Genomic DNA, 24,198 nt, shown 5'->3' with positions numbered 1-24,198 from the left:
AGAGCCTGCTCTGGAGCCCACTCCCAGGCCTAGTAAGAGTCTGGTTGTTCCATTGCACTGATAGGGAAATGGAGGCTCCACAAGGCTGGGCCTTTCCTAGCACCACACACGTGTTCCTCCTATCTAATGCTGCTGGCACATGGTCCCACTCCTGTGTGGTGCCTGGGGTCTCGGGACACACCTGTGGCCTCTGAGGAGCCCTGGGGCTCTCTAATTCTGTCTTCACCTAGGGCTATAGTCCAGGTGGCCCCTTCTGGCCAGGACAAGTGGAGCAGCCCCCAGAAATGCTCTTCCCTACCTGCCCCTCCTCCCCTAGGCAGCCAGATTTTTTTCTTTTTCTTTTCATTTTTTAAAAATATTTTTTTAGTTGGACACAATATCTTTATTTATTTTTATGTGGTGTTGAGGATCGAACCTGAGGCAAGTGAGGCAAGTGCTCTACCACTGAGCCCCAGCCCCAGCCCAGCCAGAATTTTTCTAAAAATGTATGTATACTCAAGTGCTTCCCTCACTGTTCTCACAGTCTTGAGGCTCAGGGTGAAGTCCACCGTCTTCAAGGTGGGCCTTTCACCCTTAGAGACTGGTCTCCAGCCTACCTCCTTGGTGTGTATGTCCTGTCACTCCTGAGACCTGGGCTCTGACCCATCCCAGTGCCCATAGTGGGGGAGGCTGGTTGCAGATATGGATTCACACAGCCAGGAATGAGGAAGACCAAGAGTGGACGTGGACTTATGTTGGTCACTTTCCGCAGCCTCTGTTCTTTGTACCTCTTCCATTTATTATTAAAACAGTTTGACAAGGGCAGATGCTCAGGCCAAGGCCTGTTCCCGTATTTCTCAGTGAGCGTCCCTGGCAACCTGTTCTCCTACGCACAGAGCCCATCAGGCAGCACCGTCACCTATCGGTGATTGCAGGTGAGGCCTTGCCATGACGTAGGCTGGGCAGGCTGGTTTTGAAGGCTGTTGTGTTCTTCTTTTGAAGGAGTTCTCGAAAATGACAGGCTTCATTTCAAGGGTCTTTGTTAATCTAATAGCGTTCCCGGGCTGAAATCTGTGGACTGTTTACCAGAGCTCTTGTGTCGTGACGAGCTGGAACAGAAATAAAACAATTTCTGCTTCGTTTCAGGCACAGATACCCAGCCAGAGAAGTCACTTGGGGGCGGCTGACTCTCAGCAGGAGCTGAGGGATATTCAGGTGGGCGGGGCTGGCCCCATCCTTGCAGGACTCATTCCTGACTTCCCACCCCAGGTCAGATGTGCACACACTGTGTGGGGGCCTGGCTGTTCTTCCCATGTGTCACAGGGAGCATGCAGTCTGGAGCTTCACGTGGGGCAGGTTAAAATATTAATAAATATGTCCTTTATTTTTCCGTGAGCCAAATCTTGGAATTAATTTTTCTTCTGGCCCACTAACTCTTGTGGTTAAAGGTTCAAATTAAGCTTTATGGGAGAATCCATTACAAAATTCTTGAGAAGTCAGTGTAGAGAAGGTGGGGGCTGCATGTTGGGTCCTGTCCACAGGTCTGTTGTTTTCCATAATCGCACTTTTCTTTGTTTTTCTTCTGCTTTGGGAAATCAACCTGAGAGTGGACTTCCAGCTCGAAAGAGGTACTGGCTATTTTTCTCAAATGGAATTGCCCTTCCTAGGAATAGTGGCATCGATTTGACAACAAGTTGTATGTTTGTGCTCCAGGTTCTCTGAGGAAAGTGTGCATCTTAGACAATGGCCCTGTGTACTATATCTTAGGCGGGTGTGCAGAGCCGTCAGAAGTCAGTGAAGTCCTCAGACACCTGCTTATACCCAGCTCGCATTTGTCAAGTGCTCTTCGTGCCCTGTTCAGGATTGGAAAGCGTGTCAGAGCGGCGTTCCCTGATGCTAACTATTGTGCAGCTTCCTTGGGCCCAGTGGCCACTCTTGAGCGTCATCTGTTGGAGTCCCTGCTCTCTGGGGTGAGTGCCCTGGACCACCCATCCTGTTGTTCAGGGAGGAGGAAGGGCCCTCCATCTTTTGCTTACTAAGAACTTGCTAGAGGCCATACACACAGGAACAAAAGACGTGCTCCTGCCTTAGCCATGATGCTTGGCTTGGGCATTCCCTGCTCACTGTCAGTGACACACACCCTGGGAGACCCTGCCGTGGGGCCCTGTCCTATTTCCTGCCATGATGGTTTCTTTAGTGGCAGCTATTTGAATTGGCAGTAGAGGGTTCTGTCTCTGGAGTAGAGCCTCGATTGCCCAGGGCATCTTCTGAGGCCTGCTACCTTGCCTGAGCCGCACCCTCACCATGCTTTTCCCTCTATCTGGAGGTCCCTTCCTCCTCTCTTTATAGCTTTATCTGGGTAATTTTTGCTTGTCCTTCTGGACTCCACCGAGACACACCTTGAACAGGAGCCTTCACTACCCCACAGGGTGTTAGATGCCTCCTGCCCATGTACTCCACTGCCCCTAGGACCTCTATCACAGCTTGTATCACCTCTTGGACTGTCCACTAACTATGAGGGAGGCATGTGTGTGCTTTGCTCACTGTGTGTGCTTTACCCCTGCATGATGACAGTGGGAGGCACACAGTAGGTACGCTGTAAACGTTTGTGGAAGAAGGAGCTCTTCCTATGGGCCAGCCTCTCCGTGCTGAGCAGGGGGCATCTTGGCAGCAGTTGCTGGTGGTTGTCAACAGTTGAGCTGGAAGAGGCACGAGGGAGGATGTGCCGGGGTGCCAGACCTCACTCTCTAGGCCCCTGTGATGGCCACTGTCTGTGCTGCTGGTCCTCTGTTCATCCCTGTATTGTCCAGGACAGTCCCTAGGCAATGCTGACAGAGGCCACGCTCCCGCTCCCCTGGTACTTCTTCCTCTGCAGTGTCCTGCTGAGAGCTGCCCCTGTGAGGAGCCATTGCGCTTCCTCCTTAGTCAAACATTTTAAAAAATCTAACACCTTTCAGAAGTGCCGCACTTCACTCTTGACCTTTGGATGTAACTTGGGTTTCGGGAGTTCACGTGCACTCTCGGGGAATTGTGTGCTGCTGCGCTGCTCTTCCTACTGCACACAACAGCATTGCCGCGCTTCCTCCTGCGTCTTTGGCATCCAAGTCATTGTCTCCAGCCACTGTGACTCATCTAATGTGGTTTTCTCCAGCGGTTAGCTTCCTGCCACGTGAGCTGTCAGACTCTGCGCTTAGTGGCCCGTGAACACTGCTGCTGCCACTGGGGAGCTCTGCCGTCTCAGGTCTTAATTCTTGAAACTTGGGGCATCTTCTGCACTGGGGATTGGTCTGAGGCTGAGAACAGGACCTGCCTGGACTCTGCTTCCAAAGGGCCAAGTGACATTGTGTTTCCTGAAGGTGCTCCATCCGCCTTCTACAGTTCTGCCTCAGCTTGCCACAGCTCCCCTTTCCTGTGCTAACAGAATACTTACCTGTAAGCAGGTGTGTGGACCGCAGTGATGGGAAGAGGAAGAGGAGCTGCCTTCATGGGTCTCAGGGTTCATGTGGCTCAGCATCTACCTCTGTTCCCCCCACCTTTTTTTCTTTTTGTGGTGTTGTAGACTGAACCCAGGGCCTTGTGCATGTAAGACAAGCACTCTACCAACTGAGCCATATCCCCAGCCCACGTCTGTCCCTCTTACATGACAGTCCAGTGTTTGTCCAGAGGCCTTTAGAAACCGGGTCCAAATGACTTGAGGGAGATCTAGGCACTATGTGTATGGCTACTGAGAGTCTCAGAAAACCAACCCCAGACCTTGTTTGGTGTGTGTGAAAATGGAGTGCTTAGGTGCCATAACAATACCACAGACTTGGTGCCACACACAACAGAAAATTAGTTTTCTCATAGTTCTGGAGACTGGCAGTCAAAAATCAAGGTACCAGCAGGGTTGGTGTCTGGTGAGGGCCCTTCCTTGGCCACAGATGACCTCTTTGGCTCATTGTGTGCTTATGTGGCCTTTCCTTGGTGTATCTGTGCTGCGGGGGAAAGAACATGTGCTCGTGCTCTCCTTCTGATGTCTGTTTTTATGAGGACACTAACCCTATTTGATTAGGGCTCTACCCAGATGACCTTGTTTAACCTTAATTACTTTCTTAGAGATTCCAGAGAAGCGAGATGGAGTTGGCCAAGAGATTTTGTTCAGGTTCTGATGACCAGGAGGGCCTGGGATAGTATGTTTTCTTAGGAAGACCCATCCTGTCCTTGGCTTGCTCACTGTGTCTGGTGTATCTGGAACAGGCTCAAATTGGTTTTACCTCTGCCCTTCCATTTGGAGCCATATCCAGAGCCCCTGTTTTCTGACTCCTGAGCCCCTTAGGACATGGAAAAACTGTGACCTTTGGTTAAGGTTAGTGGATGGATCTGTTGGGGCTGTATACTGTGCAGCCCCAATTCTCAGTCTATTTATGCACAGTGATACCTTATTTTTGATAAATCAGATCCACGAGAGCAAGGGGGGGGGGGGTTAGCCTGTGTTTATCTCCAGCATGTCAGTGCTCGACATGAAGCAGCTGCTCAGCTGTTGGGTGCTGATTTGATTAGAAGAACAGGTAGTCCTGGTGGAGTTCAGAATGGCTGTCTGCATGTGATGTCATCGCTTTTAGCAGAGGGCCCCTTTGCAGATAAGGACCCTGAAGCATCAAGGGACCAGGTCGTTGGTTCTAGTTAACCCAGGAAGGGAACCTGCATCCCTGGGCTCAGGGAAAGGGACTCTGGGGAGTCTCAGGAGGCCCATGCTGAGTTGACCTGCCCAGATGAAGCCTGCTCCTTATTCCCCCATGTGGCGGCTTTCTGGCTGGCGGAGAGGGGCCTGGGAGGCCCCCCATTCCCTTCCTTGGAGGCATTTCATCTACCAACTCTTGAAGTGCCCACTTGAAGGGCCAAGCCACAATAGAAGGGCTTCCCTCTGACCTCGAATTGGGTTTCCATGTGGCTGGCTGTTGGCAGGCATTTCCCCGAGTGAGTCAGTGAAAGGACCATTAACCTTACTTGCAGACTTAAATCAATGTCATTGTTACTCAGCTAGTTAACTTGTCACTCTCTTTGGCCCCTGATGTTCGTTATTAGGTGAATTTTGATTTTATTAGTGTGCTAATTAATGCATGACATTAAATTATTGACATGAATGGTTTTGGGTATCTGTCCTTGGAGCTTTAGTTAATAAAATAACTTTTGATAAGACTAGTGGTTTTAGAACATTTAGACTTAATTATATTTTCTAAAGGATTTTTCTAGAATCATATAGCTAACTGCTGGCGAAGTACTTCAATTCCCTAGTTAACTGAAAGAAATTGGTTTTTCGTTTGATTTTGCTTAATACAAATTAAAAGTAATATACATTTGATAAAGGCAGTTGAAGAATTATTTATTAAAGTTTCCCTTTTTATATATTGGGGAAAAATCCATAAGAACTGAATTAATTTTGAGGGTAATGTGAGGAGAATGCAATGGTTGGAGAGCTATTTTGCCCAGAGAAATAGGAGTACATTTCTGCTCATAAGTTCCTTTGCAGTTCTTCAGAGATGAGCACTTTTCTTCTTTGAGTTTTTTCTGTATACAAAGTCTTACATTTGTGCACCCCAATTTCAGCATCAGCAAGTTGTGAATTATGACAGTGGTTGAAATGGGAGCTCTGAGGGGAATTCAGGTGTTTCATTCTTGTCTCACTTAGGTTAGAAAGCCTGCCAAAGCTAGCGATTTGGGAAGGAAGAAATGGAACAAAATGAGAAGAGGGGGAAAGAAAAGCCTCTTACGGAAGGAAGCATGCACTGTGGATCGTAGTAAGTCAGTGGTTTTCATCCCACGTGGGGAGTCGGCTCCTCTCATTATTGTTTTTAGAAAGCTTACTGTCACAATGCTGAGTCTTTCAAAAGCATAGCCTGCCAAAGGAGACCTTGCAAATAACCCTACCAAATATACCAGCCTACAGAAATCCATCTCCTCTTCTTTCTTCCTCTTTTTAAAAACGTTGACCTATTTCAGACTTAGAAATAAGTTGCAAGAATAGTACAAAGAATTCCCAGACACCCTCTACCCAGACAGAGTCTCTAAATGTTAACATCATTTTATCTCATGTGTGTGTGTGTATTTATTTTTTCTGAATCATTCTAGTAAGTCTGATGGTCCTTTACTCCTAAGTACTTCAGCGTGTATTTCCTAAAGCAAGAGATTCTCTTCCATAACCACAGTGTAACTATCAACGTTGAAATATTATAATACCTTATTAAGATTTTGTCAACTGACCCAAGAATGCCCCCTTTCTCAGTACTGGGGCTTGAACTCAGGGGTGTTCTACCACTGAGCTACGTCCCCAGCCATTTTATTTTAAATATATATTTTTAGTTGTATGTGGATACAATACCTTTATTTTATTTATTTTTATGTGGTGCTAATGATTGAACCCAGTGCCTCACAAGTGCTAGGTAAGCGCTCTACCACTGAACCCCAACCTCAACCCTCCCCACCATTTTTTAATTTCAGTTTTGAGACAGGATCTCTCTAATTGAGGAAGCTGGCCTCAAACTTGCCATCCTCCTGCCTCAATTTCCCAAGTAGCTGGGATTACAGGTGTGCACCACCATATCTGCCTCCAAGAATATCCTTTATGTAGAGCAAATGACAACCAAATTGTTGTACCTCTTCGGTTTTCTTTCATTTGGATGGTTCCCATATTTCATGATGTCACATAAAGTATAGACTGTGCTTCATGTTGGTTGAGAATAAGTTGCAAGAATAGTACTGTCTGGTGTTTCCTTGTGATTATTTCCCACTTCTGTACCTCTGGGCAGGAATGCCACAGGAGTGATGATGCCCCTCGGGCACCCACCAGGAGGCACCCTGCTGTTGGTTGGTCCCGTTGTGGCAGTGTCAACTGTTGAGCGCCACAGCCGAGTCGGGATGACGCATAGCATTTTTGCCAGAAGTAGTGGTTGAGAGCTGACGCCAGCGAGCCATTAAGATGATGACTTTTGAGTTCCTGTTGAGTTCCAGTTGAGCTCTCGCGGGGATTCCTGAAGAGTTTGCGTTGGTTGGAAAAGTTCCGGGTGTGGGAGTTCCGGTTGGTGTGTGGTGTGTTCCTGGAGGAGCCGCGTGGGTGGCGTTCGGGAGAGTTCGTTCCCCGGGAGTGTGAATGGAATGTTGTTGGAGTTCAGGCAATAAAGTTTCCTGTTTGTAGATATAAGTGCTTAGTGGCAGCTCGGTGATTTGTGCCCAGCTAGACTGCGGCAGTCAACACTGGTTAAGAGAGAGCTCCAGCTTTCTCCTGTGCAATTATTGCTTTTCCTTTTGCAACTAGAAAGTGTCAGGCGGGAAAGCGCTTTGAGACCACACAAGTACTGTTACTTCTTTGGCATCCATTGAGGGTGCTTCCCTTAGATGATGACTGTGAGATGGTGATTCTGTCATTTCTTCCTGGTTCTAAGGAGAATTGCTTCTCCCTATCAGTCTGTTTTGTACTATGTAGACTCAAGGGCTCTGGGTTGAAAAATAAGTTTTATCCATATCTATTAATTGGCTCACACTCTCCTCCTCACACTAGCTCCCACGTGCAGTTGAGACATCTCCATGGTTCTTTGGACATGTTCTTACTTTTTTGGTGCAGCAAGGTGTTCAGGCCTGCTTGTTCTCTCCCTGCCCAATCCCAGAGTTGGCCATCTCCAAGGAGCTTCAGGGGCCTTTTAGTGGAGACAGGCATTTAGAAAGCAAGACTTGGGTGTTGGCTGTGCTTAGCGCTTCCAGTATTGTTTCTCAGCAGACTGAACGAGGCAGTGGGAGTCTGCTTGTATGAACACACACACGCATGTACACATGTATGTGAACACGTAGCTGCCCTGGCTGCTGCCTCTTGTTCCAGTCTGGCGCCACAGGGTCCATTCTGTCGCCACAGGGTCCATTCTGTCCTCCTCCATTTCCATATTTATCATTCCCTTCTCCGTCAGTGTGAAAGTTGGCTCCAGTCTCACAATGTATTTGTAGACTTGTGCAATCCTAGAATGTCAAAAAGCAGTCTCAGAGTTGCTAACCTTTGCAAAAAGAGAAGTCTACTAATCAGAACTCAACTTGGCGTTCTTTATCCGCTGTAGCCTGAGGGCACACAGTCCCAAATTTCAGATGTTACTTGGATTAGTTCCTTTTTTTTTCTTTCTCCATTTAGTGTAGCCATTTGAAATATAATTTGGTTCATTTGTTTCTTTTTGTATTCTATTTTTGGTCCCCCCAGTAGTGTCCTGCTTTCTCCCTCTTTCCCTTATTTCCTTCCCAGTCCGAAAGTCAGACCTGTGCCAAAGTTCTCTCAGAGAGGTGCCCCTCCCCTGCCCTTTCCCTTTATCCTGTCCACCCACCTCCCGCTCTGCAGGTAGAGCGCCAGTCTCCTTGATCTTTGCCTTTTTCTTTCTTTTTTCCTTTTTGCTCAGATGAGTACTCTCTTATTTCTCTCCTTCTTCATAAAAAGTAGAACATTACAGATCCTCTGCTGCAGTCTGCATTTTTCACTTAACAATATGTCCAATCAGGCCACATCGGTCCCTGGAGCTCCCTGGATCCTTTCTCCTGGCCACAGGGTTGTCCCTTGAACTCCACTTCTTTGGCTGTTATTTAGGAACTGTACTGTGCATCTCTAAGTGCTGATGTCTGTACGACCTTACTGGGCCCCATTTCATTTCCATCTGACTTTAGAAGAGTGACAGTGTGCTTGGAGGAAGGGGCTGAGGTTCAGCGTGCAGTGTGGCCAAGTGTCACATAGCCACAGGACGCTGCCTGAACCTAGAGCTCGAGGTCAGGGCAACTGGTGCCAGAGCTCAGTCTCAGAAACAAGGAAGTCCTTGTCCCCTTCTTTTGGGGTTTATCACATGCCTGGGGTGCCAGGAGCAGGGCCCATGCCACCCTGGGTGTCATGCAAAATGCTCTTGGGGAGGAAGGGATAGAGAGTGTAAGATGTTCTCATAGCTACTGTTCATTTATCTTTTTAAAATTTGTGTGTATGCATTTTATAAAGGTAGGATTATCAGGAGAACAGTATCTGTGTAGTAATGGTTGTGTGTGTACAACACATTTTAAAAATAGTAGCCATCTGTGATCATAATAGTTTGAAGACCTCCAAAAAAGGCACTCCCAGCTGTCTTGAAGCAGAAGAGCCCTGGCCTGACCTCACATTGTAGATTTGGGCTTGGATCTCTCCTCCCTGCCTCATGGGGCAGCAGGCATTCATTCATTCATCCTTTGTGGGTTAGGTTGGGCCTGGGTAGTGAAGCTTGTGCTTGAGCAGGGGGGTGGGGGGACGCTGCCTGGACCTCAGGGAAGGTGTCTCATCTAGACAGGGACCTTTTGAGACCTCTTGGGAGGACTCTGTGAATCACCAGTAGGGCATGCAGGTGAGCTTCACAGGTCAAATTGACTTGAAGGTAGCGACACCTAACACCTACATGGAAGAGGTGGCTTTTGATGTGGACTTGGAGGGAGGGAGCTTGCCGCAGCCCCTTTGGGGAGTTGGCCACATGGAGATCATGCCTCTGGGCTCCAGCCCTCTTACCTGTGAGGCAGAGTGGTGGCTCCACTCTGGGCCTTGCTCAGAGGCCAGACCAAGGCCACACAGCGTTCAGCTCTTCTACCATACTGTTCCTTGGGATATGCCAAATCTGATCCTTGCCGCTTGACTTCCTTGCTGTGGTCCCTTTCCCCCTCACCCTCACAGGGCAGGTGCCTTGTGGCACCTCAGAGAGTGGCAGTGCTGGGTAGGTTGCAGGTTGATGGAGGCGGAGGTGAGGCTGCAACATGGGCCTTGCCATGGGGGTGCACTGCACTAGCCTGCTCTCCTCACGTGGAGTTCCCTCGCACTTGAGAAGGGGGTGCAGTTGGTTTTAATGTTACTTTAATGTATTTTTTGAATTCATTTCCTTTGTTTATTTTACAGCAGTATAATTTGCAATGAAATAGTTTTACATTGAGCTCGCGTGTTTTAATGGCATCTTAATGGTGTCTCTATGGATTTGCTGCCAGATACTTTCGTCATCTTACCTTGCACAATGGCAGCACGTGGCAGCAGGGCTGTGGCTGTGAACTGTGGCCCAGGCCTTCCCCCAGGCCAGCTGAGCCACCTGATTCAGGCACTTGACATCCCTTGGGAGTGGAGACCTCTGGGCCCTGGGGACAAGGGGAATTCAATCTCCTGTGTGGCTTGGTTTCATATTGTCCTTTCAGAGGGTGTTTTGTACCTAGCAACACCTGGCTGTCATCCTGTGTGCTGAAGAGAAAACCCGAGTCTCTTCCTTTGAGCCCATCAGGAGGGGAACGTGCCCGCCCAGAAGAGAGAGCACAGGCTCCCAGAGAGCCTTGGTTTGCTAGGATGGCCCTGCTTTCAGTTGTCCCTGTGCCATGCCATATGCTGAGCCATCTGCTCTCCCTTTTTGTTTTGGAAAATGTGGCAAAACAGTTAGAGTCTTGCCTGGTGCAGCACTGAAGGCCTTTTAGCCCCGGGCTCTGCATAGCATGTGGTCCTTCCAGTCCTTGGCGAGGGGCTAGAGCTGGAGCATGGCTCTGTTCCTGCTCTTCGAGTGCATGCAAGTGTGCCTGGCTGAGGTGAGGGCTGAGGACCAGGCGAAAGAGGAGGAGAAGGAGGAGGGGGAGGCAAGGCCCTGAGCAGGGACTTCTTGGGCCCAGCCCACCGGTTGGCCTTGCTCCTGGTCGTAGAACAGGTTCTTCCCCACCACCCAGGCCCACCTCCTCCAGAGGCCCCATGGCTGGGCTTCAGCAAGATCCCCAGGTGAGGTACCAGCATGATGCCCCCTGAGTGCTGATCCTCACTGCAATTGTGGGAGTCAGCACCCAAGAAGTGGTGCTTCTGAGGCAGAAAAAGCCACCCAGCATTGGGCTTAGACCCTGGGTTTGACCCTTACTAGTTGTGTGACTGTGGGCAGGGACCCTAACTAGTGGTTCCTGAACTTCTGGAGGTCTTGGTTTCCTTCCTGTGACATGGGGATCTAGTTGTAAGGTTTGGGATGATGTGTGTGGCACCCACAGGGACACCAAGGTCCCTAGTTTGCAGAAAGTGGTTGTAAGGTTTGGGGTGCTATGTGTGGTACCCCCAGGGACACAAGTTGCTGTTGTCTTACTGTGCTATTGCCGGTTATCCCTACCTGGTCCTACTTACCCATAGCCCTCAAGTATCACCGTCAGAGAAGGGAAGAGAAGCTGCCTAAGCCCGTGTGTGCCCCTAGGGCCTCAACCAGAGGGCTGAGTCCCTAGGGTGCCTCCTCTGCCTTGCTTTCCTGTCCCTTTCTCTTTTGACACACCATTGTTTTCTCCTAAGAAGAAAAGAAATGGTTTGAGTTGGGGAAACAAATCCCCAGGGCACTGTTCTACGTGATTGTCCCATTTCTAAACTTGAGTTAATAAGAGTAAACAAAGCAGCAGGTCGATCTGCTCCATCACCGAATCTTACCTGGTGAATTTGTGAAGACTTGGGTGCCCTGGCTCGGGCTATTATTGGGGCCTAATTCCCAAGCCATGTAATGAAGGGTAATTTGGAGAAGCTTCGCAGGTTCTTTGTGATCTGACAGCAGCTTTCAGCCCAGTGAAGACATGACTGCTAACGGTGGCAGGGGCTTGGAAGAGGGTTATCATGTTGTTACTAATATGAAAGTGCATCATTGGTGGGATGCAGAATTTATGGGCTTCAAATGGATTTCAGCTTGGAGTTTTAGCCCTCTGTGCTCCTGCCGCTCTCAAAGCTATGAGTAAGGTTTTTTAATTAAATCAAATTGAATTGAATGAGCTTTTATTGAACGCCTACTCCGTGCCAGACACCAGCTTCTTAACCCTTGCGTTGCCCTGTGTGGTGGCCCTGGGAACCTAGTCAGGGGAAGCCCTGCATGGGTATGCCCATGCCCACCCTCATCCAGCCGGAAAGTCTGGGAGGTGGGGTCTGATTTTTATGCTCTTTCGTCTGAAGCTGATTATCAGTGGAGCTGATTAAGAAGAAATAGGTTGAGTGACTTTGTGTGGCATTTTGTTTAATCTTGTTTGATCTTTTCAACTAGCTTGTGACAGTACATTGCATTGTCCCCATTTTACATCTGAGAAAAGTGAGGCTCAGGAGGTACAGCAGTATACAGAGGCAGAGCTGGGATTTGAACCCAGGTCTGTCAGGTTCCAAAGCTGGAGTACCTTTTGGAATGCTTGTAGGGGCCTCCCTTTCACAGATGACTGTTGCCTGTGAAAATGGCCTGGCGGTGGTGGCTAGGGTGCTGTTCTGTAATGAAGGCAGGGAGCAGTGGGAGGTTGGGGCTGTACTTATGTTTCTAGGGTGCTTTCTGACTCTGTCCCTGGAGAGGTGTGTCTTTGCTCCTGACCCTCACCATCCTCAGTAGTACAGGTGATTGTTTGTTAGGGTTACGGATAACACGTGTGAAGGCCTAGTGGCATGTCTGGCTCCAGGTGGGTGTGAGCTGGCCCATCAGAATGTACCCTCAGCTCCCACCCTGGTTCAGATGCTGCTATTGCTTCAGCCCTGGGACTTGTGCACCAGGAGCCAACAGTCAGTGACTGGTTCAGGGGCATTACCTGTGGTGTTTGTGAAGGTGAAAGGATTGGCGAGAGGGAGGGAGCTGTCCTCTGGAGGAGCCTGCAGACCTGAGGCTGTCAGGCTGTCAAAGAAGTGTCATCAGGATTTCTCACCAGAGACAGAACTCTCTGGAAGGACAGTCATCAGCTCTTGATGGCCTAATGGGGGCAGGCCCTTTCTGTGTGGCAGGGAGGAATAAAAGTTAATGGTGGTCCCTGAGGAGTTGTGCCTGGCTGCACCCTTTGAATGGCTGTAGCTTGAAAAACCAGTCTTGGAGACCTTGCAGATTCTCCACGCCCTCCATGTGTTCTCTGAAAATGAAAGTGGCTTTGCACAGTTTGTGTTTTGCCACAGGATGCCTCCTGTTCATACAGCATGTTGTGGTGAGGGGTACAGAGCAGGTACCCTTGTGCCAAGGGCCAGTGAGATGTGCCACGTGCAGACGCATGTCGAGGGGAGGATTCACTGTGGGAAGCAGATGTGAACGCTGTCCTGCAAAGGTTCTGGTGACAGTATAGTCCTCTTCAAGTCACTCCTGATGAAGACAGAATGCTTAATTTAGCCAAATGTAGTGAATTCAGAGTGTTTCCGATGGTTCTGGGCTGGAAGACAGTGTTTTCTTTTCCTTTTCAACCTGACTTCCTTCCTCTATGTGTTAAGTGTCATTTATGCGGTGTGTGTATGGGGGTGCGTTTTCCTCTTGGATGCATTTGCACCTGGCAATTTGAATGTGCAGGAATTCCTTGATTGCAAAATAGCTACTCTGAAAATGCAGACCGCAGCCTTGCTCAGGGAGCCCTTCGGCCGCGGGCAGCGGGGTGGCGCTAGACACCTGGCTTTGAGTCCCAGTGGAGACACACCACTTGTCTGTTCTGAGCGCTGCTTGCTGCCTTGTAGAGTGGAGCTATAGAATGAGACCCCCCCTCCAGGTCTTGGGGTAGGGAGGGGCTGGCCAGCGCAGTGTGGTGTGTGAGCTCTCTGGGGGCTGCGTTGAGCAACGAGGGACTTGGGAATGAAAACATAGCTCCTGTCCTGTCCCTGTGGCAGGCACCACACCCACCCCGCCATGTACTCATCACCTTTTGGTGGCTGAGAGTCTCCTTCCCCGTCTTCATTCCCTTTTCTTATTTAGGGAGAGTCAGAGAAGCAATCCTCAGTCTGGATTATTTGGGAGATCCATATTCCCTCTGATTATTTATGAAGGGACAGGCCAGGGGGAGGTAACCAGTTAGATTAATTCATCAGTGAGGCAGCTGGAGGGATATGTGACAAACAGACCAGGCTGTCATTTGGCCAGAGATTGTGCTGGGATTGTTCCCCCAGGATAGTCATGATGACAAATGTAATTGACATTTTTTATTAACCCTGAAATGATTAAAGATGCTGCTGCTGAATTTGTGTCAAAGTACCCAGTCCCTGGCATTTTGAGCGAGGATTCGGTCTGGAGCCAGTAAACAGCCTTGTGTTTACTTCCTGTTCATCACTTTAATCAACCAAGGCAGACAGGGCCCTGCCTCATTTGGTCTTGAAACCAGGCCAGAGAGACAAGACTCTGTTTCCTGGCTTGGGTTTTCAGAACATTCTGGCACCAGCATCACAATGGACACATAGGAGCCACTCTGCTCATTTACCCGCTTATGTTTGCTGAGCTCCTGCTGTGTGCTAGGTCCCTAGGTGTGGGACGGGCCCTTCCTCAATGGGCTATCATGGTAGGATGGAGTGGACAGGTGTCTGTGGGGCAATTGCATGAGCACTCTAGGGGCAGGACTGGGCTGCCCTCCCTCTGGGGCACAGGTATATAGTGAAGGAGGCCATTTGAGTGTTAAAGGGAGGGGGTCTCACCAGGCAGTTTCTGGGCAGAGGCTGGAGGCAGGGTCTGGGGAGCTTGGCTGGGCCCTGTGTGCAACTGGGGCCCTTGTGGAAAAGAGCTTTGCTGCTTCCCATCATGTCACCTAAGTCGCCAGGCTTTGTCCTCAGTGTCCTCGTCTGTGAGCGGGGACAGTTGTAGTCTCCCTTGTCATAGGGCTGTTGTAGGGTAACAGGATGATATGAAGAGAACTTGGCCAGCAAGCCTCTGTTGGAGTGATGGGGTGGTGAAGAGAAGGGAGGTTGCTGCAGAGGGCAGTCCCAGTGGGGGGCCACACATGGCAGCCTACTGTGTGTGGGGCTGCAGTCCTCACCCTGGCTCTCTGTTGAGTGTCTGCACTCCTTTTTCTAGCTGGGAAGCCTCCTCTTGCCAAGGGGTGGTTGCCAGGGTTACACAGAGCTAGAGAGAGGGAGAAGGAGGATCTCAGGTAGGGCCGCAGCTCTCAAAGCCCTTCTCATGGCAGGCAGGAGCCAGGGAAGAAGTCTGGCTGTGATTGTGGCCCTGAGTCTTCTCTAAGAGGCGTGACCTAGGTGACAGAGGGAGTTAGAATGTGACCTGTCATGGTGAGAGTGCTCTTGTCACACTGTCCCCTAATGAACTGAGGGTTGAACCCTTCCTGAGCACCTGTTTTGTGGCCACCCCTCTGCTGGGGGTACATGCACCCACTTGGGCACTGAGCCAGTATTTAGAAAGCACTCATTGCATGCCAGGCAGTCTGTGGGTACTAGACAGATGGCAGTGAACCAGAGGCAATGCATCCTCACCCTGCTGGGGCTCCTAGCTTGGTGGGGAAGGAAAAGAAGAGGAAAGCCTCTTTCACTGAGCAGCATGGAGAGGAAACCTTGCCGCGCTGACATAGTGGGTCTGTGTTACGAGGATTTTACATACTGGGCTGCCCGAGCCAGATGAAGCCACCTCTGTTTCCCTACTGCCAGGCGTGCGGGGAATGGTTGCCGTGTCCTGGACCTGTTGCTCAGAACCTTTCCCATCCGTTTAATTTCCTTTCCTTTTTAATCCTGTGCCTGGCAGGATGTTTCAGGGGCAGTAATTTAATAAAAGTATGCAGTTTGTAAAGCAGCTGCTATTCTGTGTACTAAGCACATTGCCAGCCTTTTCAGGGAAATCTCCAAGCTGTTCTTGGAACTTGGTGATATTGCAGGGGAAAAAAAGTTATATTTAATAACATTTCACCCATCAGGTTGTGCAACTAATAGAAGCACAAATGGAGGCCACGTGGGAAAGCCATTTTCTTTATGTGATTCAGAGAATTAGGACACAGCAGTTACACCATGTAAGGGATTTATGAAGACATTAGTGCCTGACAGGAAGAAAACATCTCAATAAATTATTTAATTTGGGGTTGCAGACCTGGATGCTGGTCCTGACCTGGACCCCTGCCCTGCTCCCCAGGGCTCAGGCCTGCCTACTGCAGCATCTCCCTGAGCCCTGGCCTGTGTTGGCCAGGTGGGCCGGATCTGCTTCCGGGGGCTGCCTTCCTACCTGGGCCCCTTGCTGCACAGAATCGACTTTGTTAGGTTTGTGACATGTGGCAGCTGCATGATCTGCTGGATAAGGGACACACATTTAAAAAAATTTACGTGCCACATGCTTTTCCTTTCTTTATTTCTCTTTCCCTGAACTGACATAAAAAGGAAAGTCACACACAAGCAGATGTCAGGATGACTGTCACGCTTCCTCATCAACTGGAAAAACCACCAATGGAATTACTCCCGACACTGGTTCTGTTTATGGCAGATGCCGAGGGGGAGGGGGCGGAGCCGTGTATTCTCCTGTTTTCCAGGATAGCTGAAGCCTTAATTCAAAGGCAAATTGAGTTCTTCAGCTGTCACTTGGTTGTTCCCTCCAATCTTTGGGGATAAATAGCATGGCTCCTGCCTCATCTTTTTCTCTACCCTTTTCCCCAAAGCTTTTCTCTCTTTATATATTTTTTCTTTGCCCAAAACTCAACATTTCTTTGACAAAAGCATGCATTATTTAGAGCCTGCCGCCTCTTGAAGTTCTTTAATTACAGAATTAAAACAAAGTAATGACAGTTTAATTTGTTCTCTCATTAATTGGGAGTGCTCCGGGCTGATGTGAAATGAGTGCGTTTGGAAGGCACGAGGGGTGTTTGTTGAATGAGAGGAGCATGAGTGATAATAATCGCCGCCGTTCAGTGTGGGCGCTGGGCTAGGTGCCCCGTGCACACTTAGCTTGTCTTCCCAGAAGGAGGGGATGCTGCCCCTATGTCTTGCAATTAGGATCTTACCAGTAGAGATCCTCCCATTTGGCCAGAGGGAGAGCCAGTCTGGAGTCAGGTGTCCAGCCCCATGGTTCCTGTCCCGTCCACTGCCCCACTTGGCCTTTGGCCTCAGAAGTCACAGAGAAGGCCTGGGGCTGGGGCTCTGGCACTGGGCTTGAGCTGCAGACACGTTTGGTACATGCTCATTGTTGGCGCAGCTCCTGGAAGGGCCAAGAGAACCACGTGGCTTTCCCCACCTGGCTTTAGGGGTTGGAGCCCTGTGTATGCCAACCCTGGGATTTTGGCAGCCAGGGGCAAAGGCTGGCAACGAGAGCAAGTAGTTCGTCATGCCTTCTGCCCTGTTGCTTAGGGGTGCTTTCAGCATCCCCCAGGATCCCGCGAGTGATATGACAAGACCACCTTCTGACCATGAGAATGGGCCCCAAGACCTGGTCCTGTATCCAGACCACGTGGTAGATTGATTAGATTCAGGGGGTCAGACCCTGAGGTATCTTAGGGAATCAGGCCTTGATGTCCTCCTTGTCACCCTGCCCCCCCCCCCCTTCCCCCAGGAGTTGTCTTGCTCACACTGTTCCTTAGAAATCTCAGAATTCTTCCCTAGGAGTTTACTGTGGAACTTTGGGATTTATTATCAATGCCTTTCTTTGTAGCAAAATCTGATGCATTTAGCTTTAGAGGATTTGTTTACACTTCATTATTGTTTGTCATTGAATATCATATAGATAAGCCATAGAATAAAGCACCTTGTACTGCTTTGGATACCAGGTCTACATGTCTTCTGGAAGCAGGAGGCAAGACTCCTTTAAGGTGGTGTCTTGCCACAGTCTGGCTGGGCACAAATCACGAGCCACTGAAGCAGGAACAAACTTTATTTTCAAACTGCAGGAAAACACTTCACACAGCTCCCGGGGAATCCTCCCTAGCCACCGGCTCGTCCAGGAACCCCCAGCCAGAAATATCTCTCCTGGAAATCCCTCCTCCTGCACTTCCCCAACCAATGGGAACTCTTGGGGAATCCCCGGAAATCCCCATGAGAACTCCAAAATAGTGCGAGAACTCAAAAGTTGCCGCAGAGGCGGATAGTAATGCCTCGCCTGTCAATCAGTACTGTTGGCAAAATGCCAGGGGCCATACAGACTCGGCCGTGGCTCTCAGCAGTGTCTTTGGCCTCGTGGGTTTTATTTTCTATACTGTGTGCCATGATGACTTCAAAAGAGGTTGACATTGCTTTATCATAAAACTCAAGTGCAACAAGAAGGTTTTGAAACTTTTATAGGGATGAGAAGCCAATTGGGAAGCCATACAAGACAGCAGGGGTGGAGGGATTGTGGGTAGAGGGGAGGAGAGGAAAGGCTGATCTGAGGGTGGAAGCGAACCCAGGGCTTCCTGCTGCGGAGTGGTGGGGGTCCCTGAGTCTCGCTGCTGTTTCTGATAGCAGGAGACTCCAGGCACCTCCTTTCAGATCCCTGTTGCCTCATCTTGTAGCTTTGCTCTGGAAGAGGGGCACAGAATTGTTTGGACATCAGGATCAGGACCAGGGCCCTGTTCTTCCTGACCCTGCCCTGGTGGTCAGAGCAGCTGGGTTCAGACCCTGTGGTTCCAACCCAGCATTCCTGCTCTGGGATGATGGGGGCAGGTCTGAGGGACACAGGTCTTGGTGAATGTAGAGAAGGTTCAATTGACCATTGGGTCAATTGCGCAGGTGTCGCGAACCCCTGGGCATTTCAACTGTGTCCTACCTGCCTCTTGGGGCGATGAGGCCATCAGAGTGGAGGAGAAGCTGTGGGGCTTCGTGAGCACCTGCTCCTGGGATCCTCAGGGACCCATTTGTATCCACAAATGACACAGATCCTTGGCGTGGACACCGTTGACGACAGTGGTCGTAAGCAGGAACAATGAAGAGATGACAACAATGGGAAGCTCCACAGACCAGGATCGATGTGTTTTGGAGAGCAGCTTTACAGTGAACCAGCAGTTGGGCTGTTTCTTCTTTGAAAGCTGAGGGTAGGAGCATGGGAGGGACTGACAGATCCACTGGTAGGCAGTGGCCTTTGTAATCAGTGCGAAGTCACTGGTGACACCTGCCTCTTCGTGAACCCATTAGGCCCTTACAGGTAGGAGTGCTGTTGCCACCAGCACAGGTGTTGGTGATGGGATTCCTGCCTGTTAGGCTTGTGATGCCAAAAGCTGCTTCTGTGCTACCACAGAAGTCCCTGACTCAGGTACTGGAGACTTGGTGTTATCACATTACATGATTCTTCTTACCTTTGGAATCTCTTGTTAAACTGTTATAGGAAAATAATATTTTGTGTATTTAAGTAATGTAATTATACAGACTCACTCAACACTCTTAAAATTTGGGGGCTCCATTTATATCAATCTGCTCAAAGTACAGTTTTTTAGGGAACAATACCTGTTCAGCCCGCAAGACCCCCAGGCCTGGGCAGAGCTTGGGTTCTGGGGCGTCAATGAACTGGAGACTCTTCAGTTAGTCTTTAGCCTTTTTAGGAGAGATTACACTCAAGGATTTTTTTTTTTTTTTTTAAAGAAATGGACTTGAGACCCATAAATCTGCTCTGATTTTATTTGGGGGCACCTACCTGGAGCCCACAAAGATCATTTCTGTGAGTTGGCAGCTGTGCTGGGCAGCAGAGAAGGAACTCTGTTGGTGGGTGGATGTGCCAGACCCCAGGTGGAAAAAGGGCTCGCTCCTTGCTGTGGTCTGCAGTTCACCAGTGTCTCTGGGTTGACAGAGATGGGATGGCTGGGAGGACATTCTGCTTGTCTTTCAGATGTGTGTGAGGGCAGTCTGAGCTGAGGGGCTCAGCCTGCCGCCACCTCAGGCCCTGGTGCTCTGGGTTTGGTGGAGCCTGATGCAGTGACATGGAGTGGCATCTAGCAGGGTGGGGAGGCAGCAAATGCTGGGCCTGCAGAAAGACATTTCTGTTACCTAATGATTTTCAAAAACCATTTGTGAGATTGAGGTAATGTATTTCTCAGATTCAAGCAATTTACTCCTTCCCACCGTGCTGAATCAGGCTGTTAAGTCCTCCTGCTGTGTGCACGCAGCTGTTGCACCAGGGAAAATGGTCAGGTTCAAGTCACCTGCCATAACTATGCTCTCTGCTCCTGGAACTGATGCACAACTGCACTTTTGAAAACTGGAGTTTTTAAGAACATTGGAAACCGTTAAGTGGAGGAAGCAGAATGCCCACTTGCATGTTCAGTGAGATTGTAGGACCGCATGGAGCGCCTAAGATCCTGCAGGCCCTCAGTGCTCACCTGTGAGACTCGGCTCCAATGCCACTGCCGTCCAGTACCTTCCCACTGCCTGGGTTGTAATGTTTGGCCAGGTGAAAAGCACTCCAGGAAGGGAAGCATGGGCTTCTGGCCCTGAGTCACCACCTTCCTCCTGCTTGGAGCCTGAGTCTCTCATCTGTGACATGCCCCAGTTATATCACCTCCTAGGGATAGGAGGGCTGAGAGGAGTCTGTCACCTGTGTGAGCTCCTGGCTGTCCAAGACATGTAGAATATTTAAAGCCGGTGGCCCTGGGGTGATAATAAAATGCATGTGTGTCTTCATGTTAGAAAAGCATGGCAAATGGCACAACAGGGGAAGGAGAGTGGCCGAAACGGAGACTCAGCTGCTCACTCGGCGGCATGGTGCCACTGATTACCTCAGTGACCGCGAGGCCACTCTTTACTCATCCCAAAGAGTGGGGAGGCCAGATAGCCACCAGATCTTTATCAGATGGTGCATGGTGCTGTGGGACCATCCATCAGGCTGGACCAGGCCTGCATAGGTTGGGAGAAGGAGCATCTCACCTGCGATTGGAGGGAGAACTGGGGCTAATCAGGGGTGGGGGTGGGGGTGGGGGTGCTTCAGGTAGAGAGGAGGGCCTGTGTGAGGCCACGGGTTGTGAAGAACACAGCTAGAAAGTGGTGTCAAATGACGTCTGTGACAGGAGGGATTCTGCTGGGCAGGGCAGGGACCCCCTTGTCACTGGAGGCATTCCCACTGCCTGGTTCTGTTCACAGCCCCGCTGAGTGTGGTATGCCTGTCCAAAGCCCACAGCCACAGAAGGGCTCACAGGTGGAGACGTGGAAAGTGCCTCCTCACTGGGCCTCTGATGGGCCTTTAGGGTGAGGGTCTGAAACTCATTTTCATGTACATGGAAAGATCCCTTCCAACTCCATCAGAGAGGCTGGCTTCGCAGCGGGGGGCCTTCTGGACTCTGCCCACAGACCTGCCCTGGAAAACCTCCTCGGGGAGCAGAAGCAGCCGGGAGCTGGCCTGTGGAGTTACCATGGCAGTGGGACCTGGGTGTTCACACTTTTGAGAGTGGTCACCTCCATTCTGGGCCCTGTCCTGGCTGACCGTTGCACAGGGGAGGCCATCTGAGCTGGTTCTCCACAGAGGCTGAGTTCAGGAGGCCTGTGGCATAGGATGTGGCTGTGTGTGATACCGGACCCCAGTGCCCCACTCACACTGGGCCTTCAGAGGAATTAGGCCGGTGGCCATCAGAGCTAAAGTAGACTGTGCTTGGCGAGGGGCATACTCAGTGGTAGAGCAGAGGCCCTGGGTTCAGTACCCCAAATCAGACCTTATTCAGGGAGCCCCCCTCAGTACCTGCCAGGAACAGCCCCTGGTCCCTACATGTGGAAGACACAGATGGGGGATGTTAAAGCAGCTTCCAGTGCTGTCCTATGTGGACATGTGCTGTCACTTGTCAAGGGGGCCCAGGCTGTGGTGGTAGGAATGAAAAGGCCCAGGCTTGGGCTGCCCCTGCCTTGTGTGATGGGTGTGACCAGAATCTCCTCCCTGCACCTGCTGTTCCTTTGTGTGTTGTGACACCTACCTTCTCAGCCACTCTCCTGCCCCATTAGCACTGCAGTCTACCCCTGGGTCCCAGTGGTCCTTCTCCCAGATGAACATCCCATGTGCCATGACTCTCTGGCTCGCCTGCACCCACAGGGCCCTGGCCTGTGCTCTACCCTCTGGATCCACTCTCTGATGGTCTCAATGTGTTATTCTGGCTTCTCCTAAGGCAGCCAGAGAGCCCTCTGAAAATGAAAGTCTGATTTATCACTTTGCTTGCTGCTTAAAGACCCTATAGTAGCCTTCCATTTTATGTAGAAGAAAAAAATGGCCAACTCTTGCCATTGTTTGCCAGGCTCTGTGGGACTCCTGTTTTGCCTGCTCCTGTGCTCTGCTTCTTCACCTGGGGCTCCAGACAACTGGCTGCCAGTCCCTCTGGCCTGTGCTGCTGTTCCCTCCACAGGCCTTGCCTATGCCCTCCACTGTCAGGAGATACCTGCTTCCCATGTCTGTCACCCTCCTCAGCAGGAGCCCCCCCCCCCCCCCCCCCCCCCCCCCCGGCCCAGTGGAAACAAGTGCATCCATTCCTCTTGTTGCTGTGAGCCCTGAACCCAGGTCTGCTCTTCCACAGGGCTTGGCCCAGCTGTCAGATTGCTCTTGTGTTGCCCTTCTACTAGGTTCTCATGAGTTCTTTTGTTCTATAGGCATTTAGCAGTGAGCAAGTCCAAGGCACATGGTGGCCCTTGAGCAAATGTCTGCTGAATAATCCCAGGGGGTGAATGAGAGTCACCCAGTTTTTCTAGCCTCTGTTTCTACATTTGTAGAATGGAGATGATGACTGTCTGGGCAGCCTCACGAGCCTCTGTGAGAGTGCATGTTTGCAGTTTGGAAAAGTGCTGTGGAACACAGTGCACAAATGTAAATATAAGGTGTGATATTTTTGCTGCTCATTCTGACAAGGCCATACCCTTTCCTCCCCCCAGTTAATGAAGGAAGGAGTCCTTCTTAAGCTAAAAGAGTAGGGGCAGTCCCACACTCCTTTTACTCTTTGTTCTCAGACTGTGCACAGCACAGAGGGGAGAGGCCTGTGGCCCAAGGACACATGTGATATTCAACCCAGGGAGGTGCTTAAAAGTGCTTCATCATGTACCTGTCCACCCATTCCATGCCGACAGCCACCACCCCTTTACCATCCATCCATCGTCCATCCATCCATCCATCCGTCCATCGTCCATCTATCCGTCCGTCCATCCGTCCGTCCATCCATCCATCCATCCATCCATGCATCCATCCATCCATCCATGCCTTCATCCATCAGACAGACAGACATTCATTGACTTCTTAGGTGCCAGACTCATTTCAAGCACTGGGATATAGAAGTGAATAAAACAGACGATATCTCTCAACTCCTGGAGCTTAGGTTTAAGCAGGAGAAAAAGACACCAAACAGACAAAAAATTAAATAAACATATAAATTAGGAAGAAACACACACTAAAGACAGTGGAGCCAGCTGAGGGAGGTCACCACAGAGCTGGAGGCATCTGGTGGAGGCCGTGGTGAGGCTGTGGTCTGGGGAGCATCTGGGTGTAGTGACCTGAGCCAGCGTCTGTCTCGAGAAGAGCATCTAGGTGAGGGAGAGCAGGTACACAGGCCCCCAGGGGGGAGATGATGCATGTGCAGAACAGCCAGGAGGCCATCGTGGCTGGAGAGGAGTCCGAAAGGTGACATGGCATTTATTCCAGTATGATGGGAACCCCTGGAGAGCATTCTCGCAGAGGAGAGAAGTGCCCTGACTCCTGGTTCAGACACACTCAGCTTGCCATGTGGCAGTGCACTGGGGGGCAAGAGTGGACATGGAGAAGCTGTTTTGTTTTGTTTTTTCTCAAAAAGTTTATTCTGGAAGAACCAAATACTATTCCCCATCTTCACCACTTTTGAGCACATAGCTCGTGGATATTAAATGCATCCACAGTGGTCGACAGCCACCACCGGCCTCCATCTGCATAACTGCTTTTTTTTTTTTTTTTAATGAAACGGAGTCTTAGCTTTGAGGTTTTTGCAACCCCACAGGGATAGGAGAGACAGTGGCAGCAGAGATGCTGACAGACAGTGGGATTTGGGGCACATTTTGAAGACAGAGCCAACAGGTGAGGGAGAAAGGGCATGTAGGAGGATGCGGTGCTCTGGACAACCAAGTCATGAGACTTTTCTTTTGTGAGGGAGATCATTATGGAACAGCTGAGAGGCCTTCAGGGAGGAGGGTTCATCCGGCTTAAAAAGTTGTATTACTTCAGAGCATAGGATTAGAGCTGTGGCTGGACCTTTGGGGGACACTGCAGGTGGAGGCTGACCCTGCAGACTCTTGAACCAGACTGCCTGCCTGTCCCTGTTGGAGCATGACCTGGGAAGGAGAACCTCTTCCCTGTATAGCTCATGAGACCCATTCCACAGGCTTCTGGTGAGGACTGAGTTAATTCTTGCAGAGTGTGTCAAAGCATTCCTGGCCCAGAGTGTCTTCACGACATGGTGGCTGTCACCTGGAAGTGAAGGCGTGCTAATGGATCTTGTCTCAGAGTAACCTCCAGGACTGGATGCTTTTGAAAATAGGATGGACCACTTCTTAAAACCCCCCCCCCCCCCCCCAATTCCCCTCATTGGACAGACTCTTCACCTCTCAGAGCTGCACTGCTGGCCAACGACCCCGCTTTGTGACCC

The 24,198-nt window shown here is 50.3% G+C and overlaps 1 protein-coding gene across 3 annotated transcripts in view; it reads left to right on the top strand.

Annotated features, from left to right (window-relative positions):
• Positions 1-24,198, top strand: part of Wdr25 (WD repeat domain 25) — a 133,982-nt gene that overhangs the window by 41,501 nt on the left and 68,283 nt on the right. The window lies entirely within an intron of this gene.

The sequence above is a fragment of the Marmota flaviventris genome, chromosome 2, assembly GCF_047511675.1.
Source record: "Marmota flaviventris isolate mMarFla1 chromosome 2, mMarFla1.hap1, whole genome shotgun sequence".
NCBI lineage: Eukaryota > Metazoa > Chordata > Mammalia > Rodentia > Sciuridae > Marmota > Marmota flaviventris.
This window is presented reverse-complemented; position numbering and strand designations above follow the sequence as displayed.